Consider the following 26,560-nt stretch of genomic DNA (forward strand, 5'->3'; position numbering starts at 1 on the left):
TACAATTACAGTAGCAGACAGTATTAACCTGTATTGCTTACTTGCTGCAGGTCAAACAGAATGAGAAACTAGAAATGTGTCCATGGGACACAGATGCCCCCACTACATGACAAAGGACACAAATTTTTTCCTAGGTCAGGGGCCATAACTCCTACAATACTGAATGAATCTGGATGTGAAACCCCAGGTGCACATCTGCACATACTGACCAACATTCCTGTAAACTTTGGTGACTCTAGGTCAAATACTTTTGGAGCTACGCGCTACACAACATTAAAATGACAAATTTTTAACTAAGTCAGGGGCCATAACTCCTACATGACTGAATGAATCCAGACGCGAAACCCCAGGTGCACAACTGTACATACTGACCAACATTCCTGTAAACTTTGGTGACTCTAGGTCAAATACTTTTGGAGCTAGGCCCGACACAACATCAAAATGACCAATTTTTAACTAAGTCAGGGGCCATAACTCCTACAATACTGAATGAATCTGGATGCAAAACCCCAGGTGCACAACTGCACATGCTGACCAACATTCTATAAACTTTGGTTACTAGGTCAAAATCTTTGGACTACGCGCTACACAACATTAAAATGATAAATTTTTAACTAAGTCAGGGGCCATAACTCCTACATGACTGAATGAATAAAGTTTTGTGACTCTAGGTCAAATACTTTTGGAGCTAGGCGAGACACAACATTCTCAAGAAGGATGGACGGAGGGACGGACAAGGGCAAATCTATATGCACCCCGCCTCCAAAAGTGGGGGCATAACCAGTCGTCTGGAGTATCATTAATTAGCCATCATTCATCCAATTTGAAATACTGATTTCCACTGAAGAAAATGGCGTTACCTAAATGATAACTACCCATTATTTTCTGTGATCAAATTATTAAAAGTCGACTATAACAGTTAGTTTTAAAACTAAGAAATACGGCTAATTTCATTAATAAGTTTATCTGCTGCAATATAACTGAATAATTGCATGCAGTGAATGCATCTCTTTGGGAATTGTAATTACAGGTTGTGTCCCTATTATCCTTAGCTGACCTCTTAACTGTTCAGTTGAACTTTTAATGTGTGTTTGGTTTAATCAAGCTGATGTTCAATTTATGGATGAGTAATAAAAATAATATTCATTGTGGGGCCCCTTATAAGTGGTCTGGGTGTTGGCATTTTAGATTATTTGATATTTTTCTAACATAAAAATTAATGGTGCATCTAAGTTTTCTTTTTACTTTCCAGTGACAAAGTCAAAAGACCTATTACGTAGCTGAAACCCTCCCCAACCCCACCACCGGCACAGGCATTTGTTTGTTCATCTGTCTGTACAGAAGGAAGTACAGGTTTTCACCTAGTCTCCAAGTGTCCCTTCACAACTCCCTCTTTGTTTCAGTTTTGAGATGCGTCCATCTTTTGTTTTTACTTAAACATAGTTTTTACCTTTACTTGACTGTGTTTCTCAGAACTGTTTCTTACTCATCAACCCCTCATCTACAACACATCCCACACTCCAATACACCAATAACTGCCATTCAGAGTGTGCTCTTGTTAAGCTTGTCATCTTTGTGATCCATTTTCATTGTCAGTAGAGAACTTACTTGGTTTTTGGTATGTAATATGTTGTTATGTTATATATTAATGCTAAAAGATGCTCTTGAGCCTGTTTCACAAAACTTTGTAGGACTTTTTTCACATACATAGAATAATATTAAGCAGACTTACAAAAATAAAATTATTCAGTATGTGTATAACCTAAACAACAAAATATATCACTTCACTGCATCATATTATCCCAGATCCCGGAACAGGAATAATATTTAGTTTGAAGGGTCATATGTCAAGACTGATTCTTCACTTGATTGCTGCCAACTGAAAATTGTTGTCCTAAGTATTGACAGGTGGCACTCATTAATCTTCGCCAATATTTTCAGGCGTTTTCTTTATTTTATGCCATATCTGTAACCTGAAAATATCTAAATTGACTAAAATAACCTGCATAGTTTACCAATGGCACAGTGGCGAAGTGAGAAGTTCTCCGACTATCACGCATGTTACCATGGGTTCGATTTCAATTCAGATTCAATATAATGTCATTTTATCCATACTGTTTTTATTCTTACGACATTTTATTAAATATATCTAACACTTTTGGTTATAACTTGTACGTAGAAGAATGTCAAATACTTGTGTATTTATTTCAATAAATGAACAATAAATCACAGTAAGTGCCACAATTTTTCTGCATTCTAAGTTTACAGATAAAATTAAAAAAAAAAATGGTATGGTCAAACAGGTGTCTCGAACCCACAGCCCCAAGATTGGTAGCTGAATGTTTTGTCAGCACAACTATATCTGCATGTACGACCTGGTGATAAAGAAATGTTTATATTTTGGTTTTCAATATTTATATATTTATTTGAGTTTGGCACTGTAAATTTATTTACGGAAGCATACTGTGAAATCATTAATATTCGTGGGGGACTAATTTTCGTGGATTTCGTGGTTGAGTCAATCCATGAAATTTAATCCGAACAAACAAGTAAAATTCTCATTCATTTTATGTTAAAAATTTGAAATCCATGAATTTATATCCCCATGAAATTGCCGTTTTGACCAAAACCATGGAATTAAATGATTTTACAGTATGTAAAATTCTTGAGTGCCAGATCAATAGTTTCTGACAATACTCCTAAATAGATAAAATAATAATAATTAGTTAGGTTATTCAATTGGGGGAAAACCAAGCCATCAGTCAAGAATCAGTTGTGGTGGAGATCCCCTGATAATAGTCAATTTTTAGTCATAACAATTAATCCACGCATCACCTTTAAATTAGACTTAATAGTTATGTTAGCTACAGGCTTATTCCCAGGTGTGTAATTTTGCCGAGTAGGAAAATACCAACACACATTCAAAATGTATTTATATAATGTCTGAAATAACCAAACTTATTCCTCAATTAATTAACTGCAGTTCCAAATGTCAGATTTTAAAGATGCTATAGAAATCACTATCACCTTTTATGAAATTGAAATCTATGGCCTGGCCTGGTCTGGCTTTGCCCAATCAAAAACTGGACACATTGGGCCAGGCCAGATTTTTTGAACATGCCACAGATTGTATGTTCAACAGTCAAAATCCACGAATCCCCATAAATTGCCTTTCTGGGCAAAATCACAATATTCCATGGGCGTGTGATTTCACAGTAACAGTTATACATATCTACATGGACCGTGCCATGAGAAAACAAACATAGTGGCTTTGCGACCAGCATGATCCAGACCAACATGCGAATCCGTGCAGTTTGGTCAGGATCCACTAACGGTTTCTCTAATTACAATAGGCTTTGAAAGCAAACAGCATGGATCCTGTCCAGACTGCACGGATGCAAAAGATTTTTACAGAATTATCTGAATTTTTAGCAAAATTAACTATCAATAAATTGTAAATTGTTTCTTACATAAATGCCTATTTTCAGTCAAAAGTTTTCATGTTTCTGAAAGCCTTTGAAACTAAATTGTAATTTAAGGTTTTGCTCAGCCTAATTTCTCTGGTACAAATAACATCAACCAAGCTTTCAGTACTGTCTATGAAGTTCTGAAGCTGGTTACACTGGAAGCTCATTAAGACAGCTTTTGTTTATTCTGTATCATGCCCTCTGTTGTCACTGCTATTATCTGCATTAAATTATGTTAAAAGCATACACACTGTGTTAAAATGAGTGTTGATTGCTATCTGGTAGGATTTTATACCCTGGTAACTTATCTCTGACTTTAATATAAAGATGAAATTTCATTTCAGAAAATCTTTTCAATTAATTTCAGCAGACAGGCTTTATCATATAAATACTGCAATTTTTCCAGCATTGAATCATCTACTAATTACATACACTTATAAAAGATTTCAGGATTCTTTCTTCAACCTGAGTATTAAGCAACAATATGTATCTTTTGTGACTGTTATTATCTCTCTTTTGTATTGCTGATTGTTTTTATCTCCTTACCCTGCTGAATTTCTATAATGAACTTGCCCATTTTCCAATTTGAACAGTACCATTAACTGTGTGTGTGTGTGTGTGTGTGTGTGTTCAGGTTTAACGTCTTTTTCAACAATTTTTCAGTCATATAAACGACGGTGTCTATTTGTAGCAGTGAGCACAATGCCCAACTTTATAGTGCTGCCTCACTGGAATATCATGATGTAGACACGTGGCCTGATACCCCACCCAGTCACATTATACTGACACTGGGCTGACCAGTCCTAGCACTTCCCCTTACTGATAAGCACCAAGCGAGGAAGCTGCTAGTACCATTTTTATGTCTTTGGTACGAAGCGGCTGGGGATTGAACCCACGACCTCCAACACTCGAAACTGACGCTCTACCACTAGGCTACCATTAACTATGAAAAGGGGTGCTAACCTAAAAGATACTGACTGAATGGCGACCAGTGCAGATCTTGATCAGATTGCACTGGTCGCAAAAGCAGAATAAATCATGTCCAGCATGGTAAGGGTTAACTACCAAAAGTATACCTCATTTACATATTTCTCCCTTTATTAAATGTGACATCCATAAACCATTAAAGTGACTGGCAACACTGTATGAAGCCCAGTGTGTGATTTATATATGTGCCCTTTTCCCATCTTAACAAACTGATATCATTTCTACACCATATTAATTTAGATAAGTAGTGTAAAGAAAACAAGAGCTGTCATTGACAGCGCGCTCGGCTCTTCTCAGTGCTTGATAGTATAACATAAGCTATGAGTAAAACTTAACATTATAATAAGCATATTCTAAGTCAAAAAGGGGCCATAATTCAGTCAAAATGCTTGATAGAGTTGCCTCCTCCTTTTTACAGACTGGGGTCATGATGGTAGACAAGTATGCAAAACATGAAAGCAATATCTCAATGGACTTTGACAATATTTGGGGTGGTACGCAAACTTTAACATTACAACAAGCATATTCTAAGTCGAAAAGGGGCCATAATTCAGTCAAAATGCTTGATAGAGTTGCCTCCTCCTTTTTACAGCCTGGGGTCATTATGGTAAACAAGTATGCAAAATATCAAAGCGATATCTCCATGGACTTTGAAAATATTTGGGGTGGTACGCAAACTTTAACATTTGTGTGACGCTAACTCTAATGCTAACGCCAACGCCGTGGGCGAGTAGGATAGCTCCCCGTGTCCCCTATTCTTCGAATAGTCAAGCTAAAAATTATAATACAACATAAGGTTTATGTCTGATCTGATCATTATATTATGATTTTATATATACTAAATTAACTTTTTATCAAAACCAGCTCATCCTGTACAACAGGTAAATCTTTCTATCAGAAGGATTTTAGTTCAAATCCCAGGTGTTTATTTGGCTATCTGTAACACATCCATCAATGGTGATGTTTACTCCCTAGTTCATGTTGTGAAGAAGTTGTCAGTTACTTGTAGAAACAATTAATTACTGGTAGAGAATTAAGTAATACTGAAAAGGTAAACTGATACACATTGTATATATATAAATGTAGTGCTGTTTAAGGCAATGTTAACATTAACAAAACCAACAGTTAACTCATCATCATTCATATATTTCATTCATGTGGCTATCGAGCAGGCTTGGAGTGTTTGGGATTTCTAGAAAAGCAAACAAACATATTTAATCTCATTCTACCTAAATCTAGAACCTCGTTTAAGAATCCTGATATTTATGCATTTAATCCACTATGCAACTCCTTATATCTCACAACAACACCCTGTAAAGACCTACAGGCCTGTATGATTGAGTTTCTAGGTATGTAGCTTTTTTTCTCATTGCTTACATGCAGCATCACTACAAAAAGAATCCAAATAATCAAAACAGACCCACAAACACTTATAGTCCATTAAAATATTGTATTATTTTATATTTCAATGTGATATTTGTGGAAAGGAAATTGCAAGATTATCATAATAAGATAAGTAAGAAATAATTTAATTGAGTTACTTCCCTTCAATCATAGAATCAATTTTCTAGTTCTGTATAAAATCAGTTCCTGTCTATTAAAAGAAGGAAAAACGTAATTAAGCGGTCAGCCAAAGGAGTGGCACAATGTGACTGTTTATGGAAGACAGCTGCTAAGTTAAGATAGAACAAAATGTCAATTTAGAAAGTTAGCTGACTGGCTGCTACAAGGCAAGTGGTTGCTGAGCACAGGTGGCTTCAAAGGCAAGTTTATGCAAGTAATCTCTAGGTATAGAGTTCTTACTAGAAAATGACTTTAAAATAAAAGAAGAAATCTCACATTTAGTGAAATATTTTGCATGATTGTCATGAAAATTTAATTTAACAGGGTCAGTTTTTATAAAAGTCTAAGGAAGTAAACTTAGATTTGGTAAGGGAGACAATTCTGTTAATCTTACATCTCTAACCTGTCAAGAGTTACCTGATTGCCACGACTAGTTATTTTCAATATGTGACCTCTTTGACCGGAAAAAACTGGGCAATCAGTATTTTTAGTCTTTGTTGTAAAGAACAGTTGTTCCCCATCATCACTCGCATCACATGAGACATGGGCCATATTGGTTTGTTTACACAACTTTTCTCAGCACGTACCTGTGAGTACATACCATTTTCTTACTTTTTCTGTGAAAATCTGTTCATGGCCATACATGTGGAAAAAAATGGGTACTTCTTGCTGTGTCTCTGGCAATCTGCTGATAGCTCTGCCTCATATATTGCTCTAAAAACAGAAAAGATATTTCCTCATATGATGTAAATAAAAGCTACTTTATTAATGCAAAGAATATCACACAATATTTACAATTCAAATGCATTTCCCATTAATGCAAGGCTACATCAGTTATATATAAAATCTTACTGGTTGTTAAGCTGGGAGTATTTCAAGGGTTACAAAGCTCCACTGGCGGGTCCTGATTACTTATCTCAGTGTTATATAAGAATTGTTCCAAGTGTGTGGTATGATGCTTTGTTGAAACAATTACTGCGAAATCATTAATTTTTGTGGGGAACTAATTTTCGTGGATTTCGTTGCTGAGTCAATCCACGAAATTTAATCCTAATGATCAAATGAAATTCCCATTCATTTTATGTTCCAAAGTTGAAATCCACGAATTCACATCCCCAAGAAATTGACATTTTGACCAAAACCACGAAATTTCATGCCCACGAAATTAAATGATTTTACAGTAATGTTCAGACAGTTGTTTTTTTTGTTTTCAATGTTGTTCTTTCTGAAACTGACAGCAGAATTGGACCAACTGAAACAAGTGGCTGAAGAATGGTTGATCAGCAATACAGAAAACTGTTATATATCATGTATTATAGACACATGAAACCACACCCTTAGGGCGTAACTAAAGTGCTACAGCAGGTATATTGTAATAATGCTAACCATATAGTGAGTAGTTCACGATTGAAACTCATTGAGTTTATACATGATATATATATATATTAAAAGACTACAAGTAAAACAATGCAGTGTTTGTCTCTCTCATATAAATACACAACAAAAAACCCTGCTAATAAGGGGGAATTACACAAAACAAGACAGCCATAGTAGCCCTTGGTCACTCACCTGACCTTAGATACATGAATGACACATTGCTCCATGAGTGGTTACAAATGTGTTTAGTATAAAAACATAAAACAGGTTCAAGTACCCTAATCCGAACAAACCTGTAGGAGGACCTTACAAAGTTTACTGAAGCTCCCCCAAGCAGTTCAAGGAATAAAGTCATATACAGGTATTTTCTTTTCACCTGTAAGGGGCCATGTACCTGTCTTTTGAAGAAATTAAACAGAATTTTATAAGAATGCTACAGCCCAAGTTTGATGAAGGTCCATCAAGCACATATGAGAAGTTGTTTAAAATTATTTCTATTTTTAGCTCTAATTTCCATGAAAGGGCTAAGTGCCCCCATTTGTACAAAATAAAGACAGGATCTTATAAAATTGCTATGTACAATTTGATGAGGATATATCTGGCGGCTGACAAGAAGAAGTTGTTTAAATGTTTTTCTAGTTTTGGAGCTTGTGTCCCCTAAAAAGGAGCAAAGTGTCCCAAACTGAACAAATTTGAAAGAGAACCTGCTTATGATGCTACAGACCAAGTTTGATGAAAATACATTCAGCAGGTTCTTGTGGAAGAACTCCATTAAATATTTTGCTTTTTTTTGAGCTTCAGCCAGCCCTGAAAGTAGTAAAGTGTCTGGATTGAAATATATTTGACTGAGGATATTACAACAATAGTACTGAAGTAGTTTGATGAAAATCCATTCAGCAGGCCATGAAAAGAACTTCTTCTAATGTTTTCCTATTTTAACTCTGGTTGCACCTAAAATGGACACAGGGCTCCCATTGGAATAAATGCAAGAGAGAACCTTATAATGATCCACCAAGCAGTTCATAAGAAGAATTTGTTCATTACCTTTTCTTTTGTTTCTTAGCTCTGGCAGCTCCTTAAAGGCGCCAAGTGCCCCCAACAGTTTCCTATCTGAATGAATTTGAGAAAGGACCTAACAATGATGCTACAGACCAAGACTGATGAAGATCATTATACAATCCATGAGAAGTAGATGTTTGAAGTTTTTTTTCTATTATTAGCTCTGTCAGCCCTGTAAAGGGGCCAAATGCTCAAGTAAGGAGAGAGAAGATGTTACAATGACACCACATGAAGAACCTTACAATGATCTATCAACCAAGGCTGATGAATATCTCTCATTGACAAACAGTTCATAATAAGAAATCCTTCAAAGTTTTTTTTTCTATTTTTAGCCCTAGCAGCCCTTCAAGATTTCAGCAGATGTGATGATATTTAATAAAATTCATAATGCCCTCCCACTATGACTGCCACTGTAAAATAAAGCATTTATTCAATTCGATTCTATTCTACCTCAATATGGAACAGTACAAAGACAATTTTTAAGTCTGCGTCAACTGACCTTCGCTTTGGCAAAGTTTGCTCTTTTAACATCTTTTAAGCAGGTATTTATCGTAACTGTTCAATGGATGTTAGCCATTCTTTGTGGAAAGACTTTCACTGAATTCTTATTTTTATATCAGAAATGGAGCAGATCAAGGTACCAGAGACTGCGGACATTTGATTTCAATTTGACTGTATTTTGTCCAAGTTGCAATGGCATCACTCATTTTGTACATGAATGCCAGGTTAGCAACAATGATTTATATTACACAGACGTCAAACTGTAAGGAAGGATTAATGTTTTTATTGCATTTTATAAGCAATTCATTATTGTGTTTCACTGAAGTGAGCAATCAGCAGTGAAATTTACAAATCAGTAAAATGGAATAGATCATTGGAGCCGTGCCATGAGAAAATCAACACATTGGCTTTGCGACCAGCATGGATCCAGACCAGCCTGTGCATCTGCGCAGTCTGGTCAGGATCCACGCTGTTCGCTACCAGTTTCTCTAATTCCAATAGGCTTTGAAAGTGAACAGCATGGATCCTGACAGATTGCGCAGATGCCCTGGCTGGTCTGGATCCATGCTGGTTGCAAAGCCACTGTGTTGGTTTTTTCATGGATTGGCTCATTTATCTATCATCACTAAACATTTTCAAATTTGTTCTGTACATATATAAATATTATAGAGGCTCACAGGGAAGAGTTGGCAAGCCAAACTGTGTTACCTCTTGAAGTCATTTTAATTACTAGTGTTATCATTACTTTGAATTTGGGTCAGCAGTTTCAGAGGAAAAGATTTTAAAGTTCTCCTTACCGCCCTATAGAGAAAACTAATAAATCATATGATTTGAAAGAATTTGGTACATGATCATCCAAGGAATGTTGATGTGAAATTATTTTAGAATTTGAACAAGAGGAGAAGATATTCAAAGTTTTCCATACAGCCAAATAAGGAAAACTTGTCCTGCCCATGGCATTCATGCTTTTTAACAAAATAAAATGGTCTGAAGGAATCTAAGTATTTCCAAGTCGTGTCAGGGGTTTCTTGGAGAAGATTATAAAATTTTTCCTTTTGGTTTATATGACAACTAGAATTCTGCTATGATGATTAGATTTTAAGAAATTTTAAATTGGATCTCCCAAGGAACAATCCTGTGAAGTTTAGTTGAAACTAGCATTGTAATTTAGGAGGAGATGCTCTTTTAAGAAATGCTGGTTGATGGGTGGACAACAAACAACCAATGATCCTAAACCCTCACTATGAGCGCTTTGTGTTCAGGTGAACTTAAACGGCTTTCTATCAATGAAGAAAAACTAGAGCTGTCACAGGAGTGATGAATAAAACCCCCACAATATGGCCTTGACAGAGTAGTAAGTCAATGTCAAAGTTGAACTTGTCCTTTATATCTGTGTATCAAAATGATTTAAATCTGTCAACCTTGCAAAAAAACGTTCTACTCTTCTGGGTCAGTGTTACCTTGACCTTTGACCTACTGGCTTCAAAATCATTAGGAGTCATCTGCTGGTCATGATCAACTTCCATACTGAGTTTTGTTATCCATTGCCCAAGTGTTCTAAAGTTATCATCCGGAAACAGTTTCACTGTTACGGTCACTATGTCCTTGTCCTACTGACCTTGAAAGCGAAAGCAATAGGGGTCATCTGCTGGTCATGACCAACCTTCCTATCAACTTTCATGACCCTTGGCTCAAGCGTTCTCAAGTTATTGTACAGAAATGGTCTAACTGTTCCGGGTCATTGTGACCTTGACCTTTGACATACTGACCTCAAAGTTGTACTTGACCTGTATTTTATGAAATAACACCTGTGTATCAAAATTTATTGATCCTAGACCCAAGCATTCTCAATTTATCATCCAGAAACCGTTTAACTGTTCTGGGTCACTGTAACCTTGACCTTTGACCTACTGACCTCAAAGTCAAACCTGACCTGTATTTTCATGATTTTACATCTGTGTTCCAAAATTTATGATCCTATTCCAAAGTGTTCTCAAGTTATCATCTGGAAACCGTTTAACTGTTCCAGATCACTGAGACTTGACCTTTGACCTACTGACCTCAAGTCCAACTTGACCTGTATTTTATGATGTTACACATGTGTACCAAAAATTATTTAAATCTGTTGGGCCTTTCATAGGTTATTGTCTGGAAACCATGAAAACCAAGGGGCCAGCCAACCGACCGACATGCTCACTCCTATACACCCCAAAACTTTGTTGGTGGGGGTATATTTTGCTTAAAAACATTTGCAATCCGTCTTTGTTACTATGAAAAGTAATACCAAGTTACATGAGAATCCATGTAGCCACTGCAAATTTGTTGACTGGACAGAATGGGATAGCCTGATAGACTGGTACACACATCACAGTCCTATAGACCTGTATAAATATATGGTATGGTAGCAGTTAATTGGTTATGAAAATACAATGTTGCATTTGCAGTAATTATTCAATAATCCATCATTTCTAAAATAACAATGTAGTTTGTACTCACTCTAAAACTATAAAACTGATTAGATTCTGTGAAAGCAATGGCATTTTAGTGTTTATTTTTAAAATTGAGTCAGCTCCCTTCAATTGTAAAGTTTGTTTTATGAATGACAGATCAGTCGTTTTTTGTGTGTTTTTTTTTTAAACTAATAGTATTTGTTCAGCTCTTCTGCAACTCTAAATGCAGCTTGTAAGTGGTTTTTAAAATGATTCTTAATATAAATTATCTGGTTATTTATTAAATATTTCTATGACTGCCAGGAAATAATAAATTCCACAATAGTTCCCTCATACAGCATGTAGAACAAAGACCTGCATCTCTTCAGTCCTGAATTAAAGGTCTATAGTCATTCTGCTTTACAGTTAATTCACATTACAAAAAGAGAGATTTTTCAAAATGTTTATAAAAAAATATAGAAATATAAGATGCACATATAAGAAGCCACTGGACAATTTAATGATAATTATGGGGATTTTTACCTAAAATCTACATGTACCTTAAATTTAGGGTCAGAATGCTTTCTTATTTGAGCAAAATTTTGTCCAAAGTTTGTTGGAAGTGAATCCATGCATGTAAACAAAATGTTTAGACTAAACAAGAAAAATAACCTTACTGGCTGGCGACCACCAAATCCGGACGACCACCAATCCCGACAGTCCCGTAAACGCTTTATTTCAGTCTTTAACCTTGCTTATCTGTTTACGACCAAATGGACGCTTGATTTTCAACAAAACAGCGAAGTTACAATGGTTAAATTAAAGTATTTTACTAGAAATGCTACATTTCATTTAGTCTGCACTCACGAAGCATGTTTACATGTCGGGGGAAGTCAGAAGTGGCACAATGCGCATGCGCAGTATTTCCATAGGGTCTCGCCATTAAATCTAAAGGTCCCATGCAAATTTGAAGTAAGACGAGACGTTTAGTAAACACTTAAACCGGGAAATAAATATTTAAAAATTTAGTGCATGATTTTAATACACTCTAAAACACATTTTCATTTTAAAAATATCCACTTCGAACAGTAAAAGTTTAAAAGATTTTTTCGGGAGAGATACAATCAAATTATCGATTCAAGAGAGGTAATTCGTACAATTCTTTGACTCACCGTACGACTACTTTCCCTTGGTTGAAAACAAAATTTAATTCAATGTTGAACGTAAACTCAATAAAGTGACACCTCACTGTCCAGAAACATGGTACTGTATGACTTTAAAACAACGTGATTCGGTGGCCCTTCGTGCAGGCCTCGAAAAAGTACTTGACCTAATTTTAGAACTAAACAAGTTAGCTCTTTAGTTGGGAGGGGAACCTACCTTTGTTCACGTGAAATTTCAACCACTAGATATATCTATTTCCCGAGTTATCGTGAAAAATATTCCAAAAGTGTCCGGTTGTAAGACGCTAACCAGTAATTGTTTTATCTCAAAATTTTACGTCATTTTAGCCTTGCTTGAAACTAATTCCTTAATTTCAACTTCTATTCAAGTACAGCAAATTTGTAGACCAGAAGAAAAGGTAATAAGTTTACTGAAAGATTGTCTTTAGGGGACTAATGATATACAGGGAAATAAAAGAATTATATATATATATACGAGGGCTGTTAAAAAATAATGTAGACTTTTGCTGTTAAATGCTGCATATTGTGTGAATAATAATGTGAAATATATCATTGTAATTCGGAATCTTTCTGTAATTTGGTCATACATGTTTTGTAACATTTTTGCTCATAGGTGAAGCATGTCGAACATTTTTATTACCATAGCTACGCATAACCGACGCAGTTGCTTATGGATCTGTTGTGATTTGAATTCGATTGCTAATGTTCGCACTAATAGTATACGTGTTTGCCCCAATGTATGCCGAAGAGCAACAACACGTAAGGGCGACATGTATCTAGAGTATGGCGCCATTCCAACGTGGAAGATGGAAGAAAACAATGTTTAAACTAAGTGAGTATTACTGTTTATAATGCATGTAATGTCGTCATCGTCTTGCTTACAAAGTAAAACAGTTGCATAGTTAAGGCGAACAGCAACTGAAAATCATAATTTAATAAAGCAGACGCCACAACAAGGTTCATTCGTTTGTGTTGTTATCTTCAAGTGGTACAAACGATGCTAAAATTGCCCAAAATTACTTAAAAACAGCGGAGACGGAGGTAGAAAACGGACAAACTGCGAATGGACGTTAAACGCCAATGTAGGTCGCCGTGGATAAAGACCAAGTACTCACGTTGAGTGCCTTGTCCGTGATGAATGTCACAAGTTTTCATACCTTTTAAGTATAATATCAAAACAACTTGTTATGACTGAAATATTGCTCATGAGAATTATAAAATAAATTTACAAATATGAATTAATGCAAACTAAATGAAAGCATCACAATGAAGGCACAACGTCTTTAACATTGTTGAAATATGAACGCCATGCGCCGGGTTCCTGTAAGTGACTGTTTTCGAGGAGGCGTAACTCCTGAATGCGTAGTCAAAATCATGTCAAATTTGCAGTGAAGTTAGTAGAACGGTTACAAAACATAATGATATATTTCTTGTTTTGTTTCATTTAAAAAGTCTACGTTATTTTTGAAGAGCCCTCGTATGAAATGAAAAATACTCTGCCTTATCGGAATGGCTTATTTTATGATCTACTATTTTATACTTGCCATCTCTATAACAGTCAAAAGTCCCCTAACCTCCTATCACTTTGACTTGTTTATTTCATATTAAAACTGAAACTTAAAACTTTTCTTGAATGTTTGACAGTTCTGTAAAATCAAACCCTGTAGTTCACTAAGAGCTTTTAAGTGTTCTTTTAAAAAATTGAGTTGCCTCCCTTCAATTGTAAGATTTGTTTTGTGTTAAAAAACTTAAGGTAATGGACCCATAATAGTGTACCTCCTTTTGAAGAGTATTTAATTCCTACCATAAACCTACTTTGACTAAATTTTCAGGAGGGTCCAGGTTCAAGCTGTACTAGGACCAAACTTTTTTTCTTTATATTTCGTTTTTCTAGTAAGTTTAACTGTTTTTTAAGACTTATTACTGATTTATTGTACAAAAGCAGACATTTTTTTAATTTAATGAGCCATTTCTTGCTGCTTAAAGTGAATCTTACTTCTGACACGGAAGGGTGCAGGGTTAGAAATCTTTGAAAATACTGAATTACGTGCAGTAAAAAGTTCTTTACTTTACCTTTACTCTTTAGTTTACATATTGTGGAAGAAATGGAGGTAGGTTTTACTTCTGTCCCATGGTTATTTTTGAATGAGCAAAATTTAAAACAGTCTCACAGGACTCAGTCATAAGTTTTCAGTGCTCTAGCTATATTTCTGTCCATTAAAAACTTTTACTTAAGGCTACCTAGAAAAAAATGTTCTTGAAAGATTTATGTTGTGTTTTGTAATTGTTAACCAAAACTTAGAGGTATCTTTTATCAAAATTATTGGTGTAATGAATTCTCTGTGAACATTTTGTACAGTGGTTATCCCTTTGAAATCAGTCTGTATTTGAGCTTGAGGAAATATAAATTATGCAAAACTGAAAAAAAAACATGGTAAAAGTTGTTTAAAAATTGCAACACAGTGGGAAACAATGTAAACTTTAAGACTATATCAAGTTAATGCAATTTTTTAAACATTACTATTATGGGCCCACTACCTTAATGTATGTATTCAGCTCTTCTGTAACTCTGCAGCTAGATTAGAATAAAATGGTTCTAAATACAAATAATCTGTTTACTCCTTAAATATTTTCTAGCTGGCCATCCACTATGTTTTCCATATACACCAAGCTGAACAAAGACCTGCATCTCTTGTGATCTGTAACTATTCTGCTTCACTAACACTTCACAGGTTTCACTACAATAGAGAGACTTTAAAAAATTATATCAAGTAAATCCTATAGATACACATTTAAAATGTTATAACACAAATCAGGGCTCAAGATAAATTTTTTAAGGCCAATGAGCATTTACTCATCATAATTTTTGTGAATGAGTAAAATGGTACAATCTGAAACTGACCAAGAGTACTTTTACTCCTGGGAATTTCTGTTAATGATAAAACCTAGAAATCAGTTTTGTCACATATGTATTACATAATTATATATGTTTGTTTGCAGCTGCGGTCAAGTTTTTGTCTATCTATAGTGGACTTTTGAAGGTTACTAGAGCCAGACGAAGGAAACACATTTTTAACTCGTCTATTCAGAGAATATGGAGAGCTATACTACTCACCCTGGAGTTGGTGTTGGTTAAAGCTTTTTAATACTATCAAAGATATTCAAATGAGACTTGGAGACAGTGCGCACATGTATGACAAGGTACATTACTCTGTCAGCAATATTTTTTGAGTTATGCCCCTTTTTAACTTAAAAATTTGGTTAAAGTTTTTGATAAAGTAAAGTATCTTGAACACTATCAAAGATATTCAACTGAGACTTGGAAGACTTGCATATAGTGGCTGTGTGCACATGCAAGAAAAGGGACATTACTATGTCAGCAATATTTTCAGAGCTATGCCCCTTTTTAACTTAGAAATTTGATTAAAATTAATCATAATGATAACTATCTCTGCAATGTATTGATATATTAGATTCAAACTTCACACATCTTTAGGGTCTGTAAATACAGTCACAGGTCCAGGTCCTAGAAGTCTAAGGACTTTGGACACTTTCTATTTGAATTTGCCTACTCCAAAAGTGAAAAATAAACCACTCACATACCCAGAAATCTAAGTCAATATGCCGGCTTATTGGCGAAATTGTCTCCCTTGAAAACAGCTTATCGAGTGTATCGATCAGCCAGTATCGGTCAATTTATGTCTATTGAAATATAGAAGGGAAAAAACTTTAACACATCAAATGACATCAAAAGCATTATCTGACAATATTTATTAAGTTATTGAAGTAATCTGCAATATTTGCACTTTCTTTCAATATAATTTTTAATAAAATAAGATATGATCTTCTTGCTTCCCTAAGCGTTTGAAATAAGTAACTATTTTTGATCCCGAGTTCTATTGATTTCTGTAGGAAATGACAGATTTTAAGCTTTCCATTGTGTTTTTAAATGATATATTCTCATATTTATACTCATCTCACAACATTTATTAAGTTATTGAAGTAAACTAGAAAAGTTAATTTTTCTTTCAATGAGTTTATCTTTAAGTTATTTTTATGTCTTCTTGCTTCCCTAAACGTTTGAATATCACTGATTTTACTAATTTGGAAATTTTTGCCCGTCTTAGTACACGTGTACCGATGACACCGGATAAACAGGTACAAGTCTCTGAATTAGATATATAATTCCGTGTTTAATGTCATTACTTTGTAAGATTAAATAAAAAAATGTTATTTTGAATTACATGTTAAATATAAAATATTTTATTTTTAGTCAATTTAATACTTAGTCTAATTTTCTCCAACTCTACTAGAATTATTCATTGCATTAAAACTTAACATTCATACCATGAAGTTGATTAGCATATAGAACTACATGTTCATAGTTAAACTTGAATATTGTACGTGTAAAAAGAACACATGGACATTGAAAGTAATATTTAGTTTAAAACATACATTTGCAGTTTACTCTTCTTTCGAGTTTCCTCTTTTTCATATACTTCATTTAAAAGTAATGGGAAAATATGAAAACATATTATTCGGCTGCAGTTATCGTAATTATTACATATCTGTATATGATAAAATCCAATCAAGTATCACTTTTGCATTGACATATAAAATGCTGACATCTCGTATTTCAATTATTACGGCTCTTGCCTAAACACCTTAACTTAAAATCTAAATTATGGATATGAAGTTATAAATTTTATAATTCATATTACCGTTCAAAATCGAAATTTACATCATTGTAAAGTAAAATGCATTTATAGAACACGGATCCATAATATAAAAAAAAACTTTTTAAATTCAAAAGACACTTTTTTCAAGGAGACCCGAAATACACACATATATATTTTGCCCTAAATGAAAAATGAAAAATATATATATAGAAAATACGCTGAGTACTGGGAATAACATGCTTCCCGACAATTTTGAAATAAAGAGCTAAAAAATTGTATTTTATACTTTTTGGTTTGAAACAAATACCACATTATCACTCAAAATCACCATTTTGAAGAAATTGCAAATATTATGCATATCAGATATATACATGTGCGTCGATCTAATTCCGTGTTTGTAAAATTAAATAAAAAATTTTTTTTTAATTACATGTTTGAATAAAAATCTGTGAATTTTAAAAAATATTTTTTTTTTAATTCATTAACTTTAAATTAATGATTCACATATATTTTTGCCCTTAAAAGATATAATCAAAAGATTAAATACGTATTTAAAATTTACGCTGAGTAATGAGAATAACCTTCCCGACTCTAAATTTTGAAACAAAAACCTGATTATCGTTCAAAATCACCAATTTGAAGAAATTATAATGTTATGTATTCTGCAAATAGCCCCGGGCAGGTATAAACTCCGCTTGTGTAAAAAGTTTCATCCCGTGTTGATTCAATACCCCTAATTAACAAAACCAGTGTAGTGTGTCAAGATTATCAAGATAGTTAAAATGGTATAAAGGGAAGCAATCAAATTTAAACAATTTGGCTTAATAATCAGGGGACAATACTCTTCAAAACACGGTCTCATTTCTGGACATGGAAATAAGTATTTAATTACATATACCATCAAAATACATATTTGAGATTATTTCTTAAAGTCAAATTTTCAATATTTGTTTCATAAAACGGTGATTTTTGCTCTAAATAGAATTATGTACCCTGTTATATACATATAAAAGCTATTTTGCTTTATACAACATTGTACTCCCCCCGTGCATCAAAACCATATTTGGCCAGCATATGTAGATATTAATTATACACATTTTCTGTAACTATTGTGTTGATGCAAGGGGTGGAACAGTACTTTTAAACAAAAAATTTAACTACAGGGTGTTCCCAAGTGTAAAGTAACCAATACTTTTTATATTCATTTTTAATAATTTGATAGTCACATATTTTTACATCTGTTTGTAACTCAAATACTATACAAATGTTTGAAAGGGTACACATAGGCATGTTATACATGTATAGTAGTGAGAGAAGCAAATACTGTGAATTCATTATTATTCGTTGGGTTAAATTTTCATTGGCATATCCTGGTTGTTTCTTGCAGTAGATTGGCAAGTGTGTGCTGTTAAATACTAGCAACACACCAGGTAATCTTCTGCATGCCCTCCTCGCGACGCGCACGCCACTAGCAATGAGGATGTAATTTGTTTTCCATTTTGTTTTTATATTTTTTTGTATTTTTTTATATATTTTTCATTTCTTTATTTCTTCATCTTCTGTGCGTTTATATTTATTTCTTCGAGACACATACTAAATGTTACAGGCATTCACTACTTTATGTTCTTCCTTCTGTGAAAACTGGATTGAAGATTGTTCTTTGCAGCGAACTAGGCCTAAACACCACAAAAAAGAGGCAATATGTGCACAGCAGTTAATCTGAACCTGACTAGTCTATCCAACAGAAACAACGCTTGGCATTGATATGCCTGTGATGCATAGGTCAAGAACAGTAGCTTCTTGGCAGGTCATATCAGTGATGGTTTCACATTCAGTGTGATGTCACGAAAGTGATGTGTCAAGTCGCTTTCCATGCAGATGGCATATACAAATACGGCTAGACGCGAAAACGAACTAAAAGGTCCAGCCGAGTTTCAGGTGGAAGTTTTATACAGCGACCTGCCCTACAAATGACACATTTCGAATGTGTTTTGCCCACAACTTCAGCCCTGATTAGACAACATTATCTATAGATGGATTGTTGTAAGACTTATCCTGATTTAACTTTTTCCGATACAGCTTCCTTAGGCAAGCCCCACAAAGAACTGTCATTTCGGATACATATTTATTACATGTTTCATATTACGGCGAAATGAGCCATGCCATGAGAAAACCAACATAGTGGCTTTGCGACCAGCATGGATCCAGACCAGCCTGCGCATCTGTGCAGTCTGGTCAGGATCCATGCTGTTCGCTTTCAAAACCTATTGGAATTAGACAAACCGTTAGCGAACAGCATGGACCCTGACTAGACTGCGCAGACTGGTCTGAATCCATGCTGGTCGCAATTGCACTATGTTGGTTTTCTCATGGTGCGGCTCAAATATTATCTGTGCCACTGGTACTTATCCCATGCAAGAACCCACCCTACGGCCTTGGTAAGATTACTGTCTTTTCTTAGTATAAATGTAATACAGCACACAAATATCTGCCATCACTTAGAGCTATACAGACATGTACATGTACTTAAATCATAACTACCTGAACCACTGTAATAAAACTGACCGGTCACTTATACATGTATACCTATTCACACATGTTATACATCAACACCCTTACAGAAGCAAGCCTCTGTGGCGTACATGCTGCGTATTTGCTGTGTATATGCCGCGAACACAGTAGTACGCCAGAGGAGTACATTTTACATACACCGCATGCCGCGTACATGCCGTGTACTATTTCGACGAGTACACAGCATGTACGCAGGAGGTCACTAGTACACTTCAAGTACGCAGCACAGACTCTGAAAATTTAAGGAGTACACTGCATGTACGCAGGAGGGACTTGTACAAGAAAATAGTACACTGCATGTACACCGCAGATACTTTGAAATTTGTGCAGTACACTTCATATACGCGGGAAAGACTTGTACAATTTCTTTTGGCATTTATACTTAGTTTTTTTTTTATAAGTTAAAGTCTGAAGTAAACTTCATATACGCGGGAGGGACTTCATGCAGGAAGGATTTGTACATTTTTTTTTTTTTGGAAGCAAGAACTTGATTTCCTAGTAACTTTTATCTTAATAGCATAGAATAGTTCAGATTACCGGTATTCTGAACAATAAAAATTTGCCAAACTATTTGCAATGTTCATTTGTGAAGCTTACATCTTAGTGATTTCTGAGCTGCACCTTGCATGCAGTGTAAAAATATATTCTTTTTCGTTTTGAATTAATCCTGGAGCTTTCTAACTTGGATAATTGAAAAGCCTTATTTGAACTTCGTTGCATTACATTTTGTAATACATGAAATAATTACCAAGATAATGCCTCAACAGCGCCCGAATGAGAAGAATTAATAGCTCTCACTTTTATTTGAATACTCTTAAGCAAAACACCATTCTATCATGTTTTATAAAGGCTTTAATGCTCATTATGTTAACTCATTAAGGCCTCACGCACACATCGTCTATAATAAATCATAACACTTATATTTAGTTGCATTAAAGTTGTTTCCCCTTGATGCAGTTACGCCATTTTCTTCAAATGTTTACCAAATTACATGCTACAAAAACTGATTTATTTCATTGAAAAGTGGATGGAGAAAAGCATACTAATTTATTTGATAACATCAATCTACATTATTTTGGTAAGGGTAAATACTTATTGATGCATGTCACTTATCTTTTTTCTGTTTTTTTCTGTCCAAATGATCAGCATTTGCATACGAAAGTTGGTGGGGTAAGGAATTTACATTATCACAGCAGTTTCGCCACAAGAGTACACAGCATGTATGCAGCAGGAGTACACAGCATGTACGCCGCAGGACTCGGGCCAGGAGTACACAGCATGTACGCCGCAGGAGTACACAGCATGTACACCGCAGGAGTACACAGCATGTACGCCGCAGGGGTAGTACACCGCAGGCTCATTTGCATGTGAAAAGTGTATGTGCCGCGTACATGCTGCGTACTATTTCTCACATACTAAATTCCTCCAGCGTACATCCTGTGTACTATGTAGTCCACAGCATGTACGCAGCAAGTAGTACGCGGCAGAGCTCATTTGCATGTCAAAAGTGTACTACAAACGTACTATCGGTGTATGTGCGGTGTATATCCTGCGTACTATTGATTTCAGTACACATCATGTACGCATCATATACGCTGTATGTACACAGCAAGAGTACGCAGCAGGCCTTTTTCTTCTGTAAGGGCAACTTTACATACGAACAGTGTATAGATAAATCAAGTACAGGTTGTTTGCAAAAATATCGTTCTCTTTTTTATTTATTTATAGGATTTTAATTTTAAAATGTTATTTTTTCCTTAAATAAACAGATTTTGTCACTTTTTTCAACTGGAATTCAAATATTTAAAACTTCATTAAAGTGAAGACACAATATTTTTTACGGAAATTAAACATTTTATTTTTTCAAGAAAATATACCCTGGCCCAGACAAAATAAGAAAAACATCTTGATAGGAACAGATACAAACCAGTTTCTGCTGTAATATTAGTTAACTAACACATTGGTTTATCATTGACTCAAAACGATTTGAGTATTGTTTAAATACTTAATGAGAATTTTGCATTCGAAATGTAGGCTAAAAGCATATGATAATGTCCGAAGTCCTTTGCATTTTAACAAAAATATGTGCCTTTTTATATTCAGAAAATCCATGTGTTAAGACAAAGTACAATTCTCTGTCTTTGTAAGTACTTGAGGGCTATAGTATTTACAAATTGCACACATGCCTTGGGGTCATTGCATACAGTCACTGGGCCAAGTCCAATAACTCTGAATTTTATTTTAACAGAATTATACCCCTTTGTCTACTTAGTTCATATTGCAGTTTGCATGCAACTTAAAATCTTTCTAAGTACTAGGACTATTGGACTGAGACTAGAAAGCTTTGTTAAGAGTCAGAGTATAAGGTCCAATATCTTGGACTTGTATTTTAACAGAACTATGCCCCTTTTGTACTTAATGTGTAAATATTGCATACAAATTTCTGCCATTGTAAGTACTTGTAAATTACAGCAGGTTTTATAATTTTGACCCTTACTGTGACACAGCTGTAGCAGTACTATTATATAATCCATTTCATTGACAAGCCTTTGAATAGTCAAGCGCACCATTGTTCATTTTGTACTAAATGCATAATGCACATTTTAATTTCATTTGAAGGGATTTTCAGAACCGATAGAGCTCATTCCAAACCACAAGGGTTTTCTCGAAAACAGACACCAGCTTTGGTGATACACTAATCACTCAATCCAATAATTTCAACGATGTTTTAGTGATCACTTTCTGTTGGTTTAAAATATGCAGTGTTTGTTAACTTTCTGAATTCTTTAAAAGTGTCATTTTGTTGTTTTCACCGCACCAGAAGTTGATAACTTTAACCAGCTCCATTTTAAATATACTACCGTACCAACGCAATACCTATATGTTAAAGCACACACCTTATCGACGATAGGAATATTAGTCAGACAGACACAATAAAGCATTCAGACAAATCAGTTGTTGTGTACACTAGTAAAAGGTCATTGTGTTTCTGTTATTTCATATACGTAGTTAAATGCTTGAAAATTATCAGATATGAATATAATATTATGCATTATGCATATGAGCGCTGACAAATCCATAAAAATCTTCTAATATTTCAGTCAGAGAGCACTTGAGTGTATGATACTGATAATAAGCACTGTGTGACACTTTATTGTATGCTGTGAAATCATTAATATTCATGGAGGACTGATTTTCGTGGATTTCATGGTTGAGTCAATCAACAAATTTAATCCTAACGAACAAGTAAAATTCCCATTCATTTTATGTTCATAGGTAGAAATCCACGAATTCATATCCCCACAAAATTGCTATTTTGACCAAAACCACGAAATTTCATGCCCATGAAATTAAAAGATTTTACAGTATACTTTAATTTAAACAAGAGCTGTCACACTCAGGAGACAGCGCACTCAACTATTTCGATGCTGGACAGTGAAACTGGGCACATCTGAGGAAACTGGAGCTGCCACTGGAGTGACTCCAATGGTGGATGAAGATATTGCACAACAGCCAGAGTAAAAAATATTAAGTAATAAGAGAGGTAAAGACAAAGTGTATCAAAACATTATATAAGTATACTCTAAGCAAAAAGGGGCATAATTCATTAAAATAGGTGCAAAAGTTATGCACCTAATTATGTCATCTGATGTGGCTGATGATGTGGAGCAACTACTTCAAGTTTGAATTAAATATGCATTTCATAATAACTGAGATATAGTGAAAATGCACCAAAATTAACCTTAAATTCTAAGTAAAAGGGGGCTTAATTCATGAAAAAAAAATTAAAAATGTGCAGAGTTATGCACCTTGTGTCATATGATGTGGGTGATGATGTTGAACAATCATTTTAAGTTTGAATCAGATCCATTCAGTAATAACAGAGATAGAGTGAAAGTGCATCAAAACTTTAACCTAAAATTCAAAGCAAAAAAGGGGGAACAATTCATGAAAAAAGTGTGCTAGGGTAACAATTCATGAAAATATTGTGCCAGAGTTATGCACCTTAAGTCATATGATGTGTGTGATGATGTTTAACAACTATTTTAAGTTTGAATCAAATCAATTCAGTTATAACAGAGATAGAGTGAAAGTGCATCAAAAATTCAACCTGAAAATCTAAGTGAAAAGGGGGAATAAATCATGAAATATTGGTGCCAGAGTTATGGCCCTTAGGTCAGTTGATGTGGGTGACGATGAGGAATAACTATTTTAGTTTGAATCAAATCCATCAAGTAATTACAGAGATAAGTAGAAAAAAAGAGGAAGTGTAAAAAAAACTTTAACCAAGATGGGGACGCGGAAAGACGTCGACTCCGGGTCGAGTAGGATAGCTTTCCTTATACTTCGTACAGTGGAGCTAAAAATGCCTTCAATAAGTCTGGGGATATATGACAGTGGTAAACTCATTCAAGTACATGTAGCTGTAAAAAGACTTCTTAACTGCAGTAGAGAACACAAAAGGTTGTAGTACATGTAATACATACATACATACTATGTGGAAAGGAGCCTGAAAACTAACGGTATCAAGTCAACTCGTCCCCTAGTCAACTCGTCCCCCAGTCAACTCGTCCCCGATTTGGTCATTTCGTCCCCCAAAATTGGTCATTTCGTCCCCCTCATGATAAAATTTGGTCAACTCGTCCCCCTTTTGGTCAATTCGTCCCCCTTTTTGGTAATTTTGTCCCCATTAATATTTTAGGCATTTTTGTTTTTTTATGATATATTTTTGACTTTGAAAACTTGTATTTAAAATCGTGAGTTTTGAAGGAGTTATATTGGAAATAGTTAACTTTAGATAATTAGGTTTGATAAAATAATAAAAGAAATATACTTAAAATATAAGAGCATTAACTGAAATAAAATAATAAAAAATAAATACAATGCTCTTAGTATTAAAAATATAATGTAATAGAAACTCTAATTAACTTTTAAAAAATCATAGTAAGGAAAGAGAGAGCAATAAATCCTTACCCCTGGTCATAATAAAAGAAAGTTTTAATTAGAAATACAATAAAGAATAAATAAATAAATAAATAAATAATATCTGTCACATATGTTTTACTAAAAATAACCAACATGCTTTATATTCATTTTTGTCAATAAAAAAAAATCAAAAGTAGGGAGACAGTGGTTTCTAAAAAAAAGTAGAATGAGCGAATACATGCATACAAAAGGTGTTAAAGGTTATTAATCACATTAAAAGGCGTTGATTGGGCTGATTGGAAGGTGTTAATGGTATTTAATTGCACGAGAAGTTGTTGATTGACCGAATGAAATGTGTCATTTTTTTCCCCTAGTAGAATTAAATGTTTTAATAGTTGATTGGAGTGAGGAAATTATTTGTTATAAAAAAAGTTTAATAAAAAGTTTAACCTTATTCAAGAGTTTGAAAATAAGCAGCATCAAAAGGGGGGGAAAAAACAGAAAGAAAAAAAAAACACAGAAAATCCTCCTTGCTTAATCGATCATTTTTAAAGCAAAAAGTTCTTAAAATAAATGAAAACTTATGTATATTTTTAGCATAAAATATACTTATTTGAAAGAAAAAAACGACTTAATTTATCATACCTTGATTTTTTTTCAAAAATACGTTTTAAAAAGGGGGCCGAAAAAGGGGGGACGAAATGACCAATTTGAAATCGCCAAGGGGACGAAATGACCAAATCGGGGACGAGTTGACTGGGGGACGAGTTGACTAGGGGACGAGTTGACTGTAAATCAAACTAACTACATCAAGAGGGGCTCAAAAAGGAAGTGTTCTTGATCCAATGCTGTTTTGATACATGCTGCATTCCAATGAATTTAAACCTCTTAAACATAGGCACAAGTATCAATGATCTACCTGGTAAATCCAAAAATCCACTAAAAATTCCTCTTTCACCATGTAGAATAAAGACCTGCATCTTTTCAATTCTGAACTTACTTCTCTCTTGTCATTCTGTTTTACTTTTACACCACACTACAAAAAGAACCATTTTTGAAAATGTTTAGAAAGATACATAATATAAAATACAATATTAGATACACATAATTATTCCATAACAGAATGAAGCAGAGCTTTTAGTGTCTTTTTTAAAAATTGAGTTACCTCCCTTCAATTGTAAAATTTGCTTCATCATTTTAAAAGAAAATGACTAAAAGTGAACTTTCTTTAAAAGTGAAGTTTGGTCACATTATGAACACAATGACATAAGTTTTTGTTCCTAAACTATCTTAAAAATGCAAAATCAAGAAAAAATATGTCTGAGTAAGGAATCGAACCTGGACTGCCTCTGCAATAAAAATTTTCCTACCATCTTGATAAGTATCACCATGAGTGAATTCGTACTTAGGACAGCTAAAGGCATTGACCGCCAGATTTTCGCTGAAAATGACCTTTCTTTAAAAGTGAAGTTTGGTCAAATCATGAACACCAGAACATAAATTTGCATTTCTAAACTATCTTATAAATGCCAAATCAAGGAAGAAAAATGCCATAGTCAGAAATCTGACCGGGGCTGCCACTGCAATAAAAACTTTCACTATGTCTTTACCGGTATACACCATGGAGAAATATGCATTTAACGACCATTAAATATTGATATTTATAATTAAGACAATTTACATTGAATGAAGAAATACAAGCACTTTTCAATTTTCAGTGTAAAAATTAGTAAAAACAACTAATTCTCATTTGTTTCCACAACATATAGTCTGTGAGTAATAAAGTTTCAAAGCTTCCTTAAGAAACATAGCATTAA

General features: G+C 34.3%; 1 long non-coding RNA gene across 7 annotated transcripts in view; it reads right to left on the minus strand.

The window, feature by feature from the left end:
• Window positions 1–26,560, minus strand: part of LOC123560017 (uncharacterized) — a 57,707-nt gene that overhangs the window by 26,548 nt on the left and 4,599 nt on the right. For 4 of the 7 annotated variants that reach the window (XR_008372637.1, XR_006688088.2, XR_006688087.2 and 1 more), the window contains exons 6-9: window positions 25,663–25,779; window positions 15,187–15,305; window positions 11,239–11,335; window positions 6,619–6,731 (exon numbers count right to left, since the gene is read on the minus strand). This is a non-coding gene — a long non-coding RNA (uncharacterized LOC123560017). The remainder of the gene's footprint in view (window positions 1–6,618; window positions 6,732–11,238; window positions 11,336–15,186; window positions 15,306–25,662; window positions 25,780–26,560) is intronic. The other 3 variants (XR_006688091.2, XR_006688089.2, XR_008372638.1) reach the window with 2 other exon arrangements.

This window comes from Mercenaria mercenaria, chromosome 10 (assembly GCF_021730395.1).
Source record: "Mercenaria mercenaria strain notata chromosome 10, MADL_Memer_1, whole genome shotgun sequence".
In the NCBI taxonomy this organism is placed as follows: Eukaryota; Metazoa; Mollusca; class Bivalvia; order Venerida; family Veneridae; genus Mercenaria; species Mercenaria mercenaria.